Genomic DNA, 6,000 nt, shown 5'->3' on the forward strand with positions numbered 1-6,000 from the left:
AATATGCGTTTGGAGCATTTTGGTGAATAAGAACGATGCAATAATCTGTGTAAAACACAGAGGAGAATACGAATGCACGCAGTCGAAATGTGATATGTAGACAAACCGAAAAAAGAAAAGAAAAAGAAATAAAAACGGGTGTGCACAGTAATGTAGAAAAACGAAGAAAAAAAATGGAAATAGAGTTTTTTTTTTTTTTATGTGATCTGAGCTAAAGAAGTACAATTTATGATTCCATTGTCAGATTTCATTCCTGATTTGAAATATGTTCTTTGATCGCAATCTTGACTCACAGTTTTGGAGATTTCGGTCTTTCCCCATTCAAGTAAAAAGGAGCTGAATTTTAATGCTGCTTGCCTTGTATCCATAGAAAATAGCTGCAAGGGAGCATTTCAAAGATGGCCGCAAATTGGACTGACTTGCCTTGAAAAGGGACTTGATTTGATGCTCCTAACCTGGAAAGCTGCAAATACGTGATTCATTTTTCCTCAAAACCACTAATTCTATCAATATCCTACCAGGTACATGCAACTACCTTTTCTCATTAGAAAAATCTGAGAAACCTCAAAGTCCCCATTTTATATCATTGCTCTAAAAGATGAACACTTGAGATATTTTCCTTTGGGAAAGATTGCTTTCCATTATTCATCAGTATAGGTAATTCCCAGAAAGTCTTCAATGGACTTTCCCTTTCATTCCTTCCCCTGCACGGAATCAACAATAACAAAAATATTCCCCTAAAAATCCAGTTTCCAAGATGGATAAAACCCTTTTACACTTCTCTTCTTGCAGTTTATCTCCCACTCTTCATCTGTTGAAGTCTAAGGGGATCTGAAGCTGGATATTTTAGGTTGACTCTGAAAAATGGAGTGGGAGAAAAGAAAGATAGAGAAAGTGTGAGGAAGAGAGAGAGAGGTGCATATGTTGCAGCACATGAACATAAGCAGCTGGAGATCTCAGCTGGATATCTACAGCACCAATCACAGCACAGACTGTTCACTTCACTGTCTGCCATCAGTGATGACCTTCCAACTCACTAAACTCATACCGCAGGTGTTTAATAGCTGCTTTTATACATGTAAACAGAGATAATTTACTTGATTCCACTCCTTTAACCCTATTTGATTATCTTTGACTCTAATGTCTCATAGCAGTGTAATCAGCTTTGTTGATTACATCACTCGCTTGTCATTACATGTGTCTCATTAAGCTCTATCACAGATAATCTCTTAATTACCACAGATAATTTTGACTCGTCCCTCAGTTTATTAAAACAAACAAAAATGTTACAGGAATAAATTTACAATGAAAGTCAATGGTGCACGCATTGTACTGTGATTAACGTTAAAATACACATGGTTTTACAGGTATGTCCAAAAGACTTAAACATTATATGTGTTAAATTTGTGTGATAAAATTACTGACAAACCTCATCTGTGCAAAGTTATATCCAGTCTTTCAGCTCATGTCATGACCATGTAAAGCCAGTGAACCCGGTTACTTTCGCATGATTTGTAAGACTTATGTCTCTGCAGAACAAAAATTGGCTTCTCCCAATCAGTGGGTGTTTTCAAACCATTGAGATTCCCTACTTTCATTGGATAGTTTGGAAATGCCCATCCCAGTTTAAAAATGCCCACAGATTTGAAAACACCCATTACTATTCTGCAGAGACATATACTTGTGATTCACGCAATACCAGAAAGGGATTGTTTATACAGAAACATGTCCACCTACAAGAATTACAACTGTAACACATAACCAGAAGTTCATCCACCCAGAACAGTAGTCCCACTGCTGAAATTATTTAGACAACCTTAATTGATTAATTAAAACATCATCATAAGCGCTATATCAATTTTTGCTTTTAAACCTTCCAGAATGCCTTGCCCCATATACTTCTATTGTAAGTGTAAAACTAAAACATGATTTTTGTTTGTATTTACAACAAACAAACAAAATTGTTGCCAGTAATAATTGTAGGTGTAATCGTAAGAGCTGATTTTGAAACCAGAACATTCAAGTGAACAAAGAGCGCAGGAATGTGTTCATATACAGAAAGTGTTGAGGAGTGTCACAGTGTCTGTATCAAATAACATTTAAAAGCATCATTACTGGTGATCAATAGGGATGGATCATTGATTACTGTGTTGAATACTTGTACTCTCTGGATGACTTCCAGTTGATGCTTTTCCTTGTGACTGTACACACAGAGAGTTTGGTTACAGACCCAGAATAAGCCAGCACGATCGTAGCCGACAATGAAAAGGAACCCATTGTAGTAATATCCATCAGGGACCTGCGAGCAGTTACAAGAGGAATGAAAAAATCACTCTACTACATTACTATTATTCCTCTGTCCATCTATTATTTCCGTTTCTATCTTGTTTTCTCTAATTGGTCTGTCTCTATCCATATTCCTTCATCTCCTGTTCACTCACTCTGTGTTCTGTTCATTCAGGCTTCCTGGCTTATTACCTCATGGGATAGATCTCCGGCTGTCAGCCATGAGTTCTCCACGCTTGTAAGACACATTCCCTGGAGAGATACTGGTGTTTCAAGGTGTTCCAAAGACCGATTCTTAAACTTGTCTCTCTTTTTGTAATTGTCTATACTATGCTGTATGGTTTATCTTACTAGATTTTTGTGAAAGGAACTTTATTGTTGTGTACATAAAGAGTTGAGCTGAGGTGACTGGCCATTGAGGTCATTGTCCCTGCTTGTGTAATAATTTATTCAGCCAATGGCCTAAATAGGATACTTGCATAATCTAGGTTGAATTTAAGAAAACTTTTCAACATCTAGCCAGCTTGTTGAAGGCTATTTTCTTCCATTTGGCAACAGCAAACAATTTTAAACTTGAGTGAACAGAGAAAAGGACTTCACCTGAGTATCTGAAATGTTACCGGTATAGTACGCCAACAATGGTAAAAGTCAACAATAACCTATAGACCTAGTTGTCATTTTTTGGTAATATATGCCTCTCGGTTTGCTGTAAAACCTTCAGAATCTGCTGGAAAAAATATACATTTACATGAAATGACAATTATAATTACAGTAGATGGCAGCAGCAAACCATACATGCTGCCTGGTCACAGTAGACCAATGTTGTAACAAAGTAAATTTCTAGATATTAAGTTATGAATTTGGATATATATTTAGATATTAACAAACACTATTATTTGTTATTTAGTCAAGTTTTTTTATGTTTACAGTCAAACTTGACCATGGTGTTACAAAGAAAAGACTTGAGTAAGCATTTTGTTACAAACCATTTATTTTTGCAAATATGATCATTCAGTTGAATGGGTGGTTTACGAGGACATTTTTTGGGGGTTACAAACTGGCAATTACAAGGGACTTATGCTATAAATGTGGTTTATGAGGACATCTAGTTTCTAGCTCATACTAAATTATGGTTTTGTTTTGTTTTTTATGTAAAAATGCAGAAAGATTTTTGTGAGGTTAGGTTTAGGGGTAGTGTTAGGGTTAGGGGATAGAATTTATAGTTCGTACAGTATAAAAATCATTCTGTGGAGAGTCCTCATAAGGATAGCCGCACCAACATGTGTGTGTGTGTGTGTGTGTGTGTGTGTGTGTGTGTGTGTGTGTGTTTGTTTAGATGGCAAGTGTAGAAAAAGTCACCAAGCCAAGTACCATTTAGATGAAGGAAACCAATTTATTACAAAAACAAAAGTCAAACCGGTCAAAAATGTCCCAACAGTAATTAAGGAACACTATTTCATAATTGTGCTGCTGAAACAGAACTGTGAGCAAAGCCCTAGAAAGTCACATGTATGGTGAGAGAGAGAGTGAGAGAGAGAAAATCTCTTTGTCATTCTCTGTGACTCCAACAGCAACCACCTCGACCAGAGATGGCTGTTCCCAGGGAGGACTGTGAGGAAATTCTGGTGTTCCACCACCGGCTCCGCTTTGAAGCTGCTGAGACGGGATGTATTGGGTGTGCCCTCTCACATCATACTGCACACCAGGACAAATGACCTCAGCACCAGGAGGATGGATGTCGCTAAAGCTCTGACCGACATGGTGAAAAAAGCTTCCAGGATCTAACCCAGTGCTAAGATCATCATCTCTACCCTTCTCCCTCGCAGAGACATTCCACAAAAAATCATTAACGCAATTAATACAGAGATAGCTAGTGTTTGTGCACCAATGTCAAATGTGCACATTGCAAACCATCAGCACATCACCCATGAACATCTATATGACCGCCTGTACATTCATCGAGACAGCATGAGACTATTAAAAAAATCCATCAAGGACGCGGCTCTCAACAGCCCCCAGAGAACACGTCCTGTCTGCGAGAAAAGGGTCCACACAGTATTCCGGCAGGATGAGGTTTTTCTTCCCTTTCTCATTGCTCTCTGTATTTCACTTTTAAAGTGGTCAGTTAAGACAGTAGAAGGATTAAAATCTTCTCCTTTACTGTAGCTCTCAAATCAAATATGGCACTTATGATGCAGATTGGAAGTCAATGACATCAAACATCAATGGACCTCACATGTCTCAGGACCAAACTTTATTGATATCAAACCTAATGCAATTTGTCTAATTGTGCCATATTTGATTTAACAATAATAAAATAAATATAATAAATATTAATCCCTTGATGCCTCATTTTTGACCATCCATGAGGGACATGGCGATTTAGGGTCGGGAGATGGTGTAGGCCAGAGGCACATTTGGGTTTCATCTCCGTTCCCCTGTGAGGGCTTCATCAAGACAACATTACTGCACTTGCTTAATGTCACCCCCACAGCTATCTTTATGCATGTTATACTCGTAGGCATCTAAATATCTATGTATTTATCTCCAAAGGATGATCTCAGTGGACAATGACAGGGACTGAAAAAAGTTTTTAAAGATAAAGATGTTCATGCAGCTCAGACAAGCTGGGTTTTTGAACAATGTTCATGAAATATGGATGGTGTTCTTGGAGAACAGAACTGAGAGTGCTGAATTTTATCTGGCATGGAGTAGACTCTCTGCATATCAACAACTGGGCACATCAAAATGTGGGCACATCAAATGCATTGCCTGACTTTTATTTTGGGTATGCTAAATACCTGTATGAAAATAAATGTGGATTTTAAAGGTGCACTCAGCTAATTGCTAACCATTTAAACAGAAATAAATAGTAACAGCAATGATTAATCTCATTTAATTTAGTTCTGATTTTTCTTTTACACATCAGTGTATGTCTTGTATTTATGTATTTGTGTCATTTACACTGAAATTGAAATACACATTGAAAAATGTGAGAAATTGTACCCTATTTTTTAAAATACCAACTTATTAGTATTCACACATTTCATTGTTCAATATGGTTCACATGTTGATTATTAAAATGTGTCCTTTTCAGTTTGTGGGGAGATCAATTGATCTCAAAGGGTTGTAGTTAAAATGTTCATACCGCTTCATCCATTATTCATTTTGATTGATCTTATTTAAGTGAAAATGTGAGGCAAATCTGGGTCTTTCCTCACAGACATTTAGATTTCTCTAGTTTTGGACTGCACAACTTTTTCAAAGCCTGACAAAAATGAAACAAGTTGGTGAGGGTGACATGTTCTGAAATGTTTGGAATTGTCGCATTTTAACTTGTTTTATGCAACTTGCCAATAACATATTGATAGTATAAAAATATTAGTATAAGTAGAATTTAATATTAACCATGAATAAATGCTGTTAAAGTTCATTTATTGTTAGTTCATGTTAACTTTTGTGTTATGAATGCAACCTTACTGATAAGTGTTACCAAGATTTTATTGGAAATACAAACAGATATACATATGTTTCACCAAAGTGGCAATAAGTGCTAAATTTATGATTTTCAGCATGGGGGAAAAATTTGATATTTAATTGTCTCTCTTCTCATCAGCACTTCTCTGACACTGTGTATTATTCTGCAGCTAAATAATTAATCTGCCACTATGGGCAGGGAAATTAGACGTAAAATGAAGATTTGGGGGTAATTAG

This window comes from Myxocyprinus asiaticus, chromosome 29 (assembly GCF_019703515.2).
Source record: "Myxocyprinus asiaticus isolate MX2 ecotype Aquarium Trade chromosome 29, UBuf_Myxa_2, whole genome shotgun sequence".
Lineage (NCBI taxonomy): Eukaryota > Metazoa > Chordata > Actinopteri > Cypriniformes > Catostomidae > Myxocyprinus > Myxocyprinus asiaticus.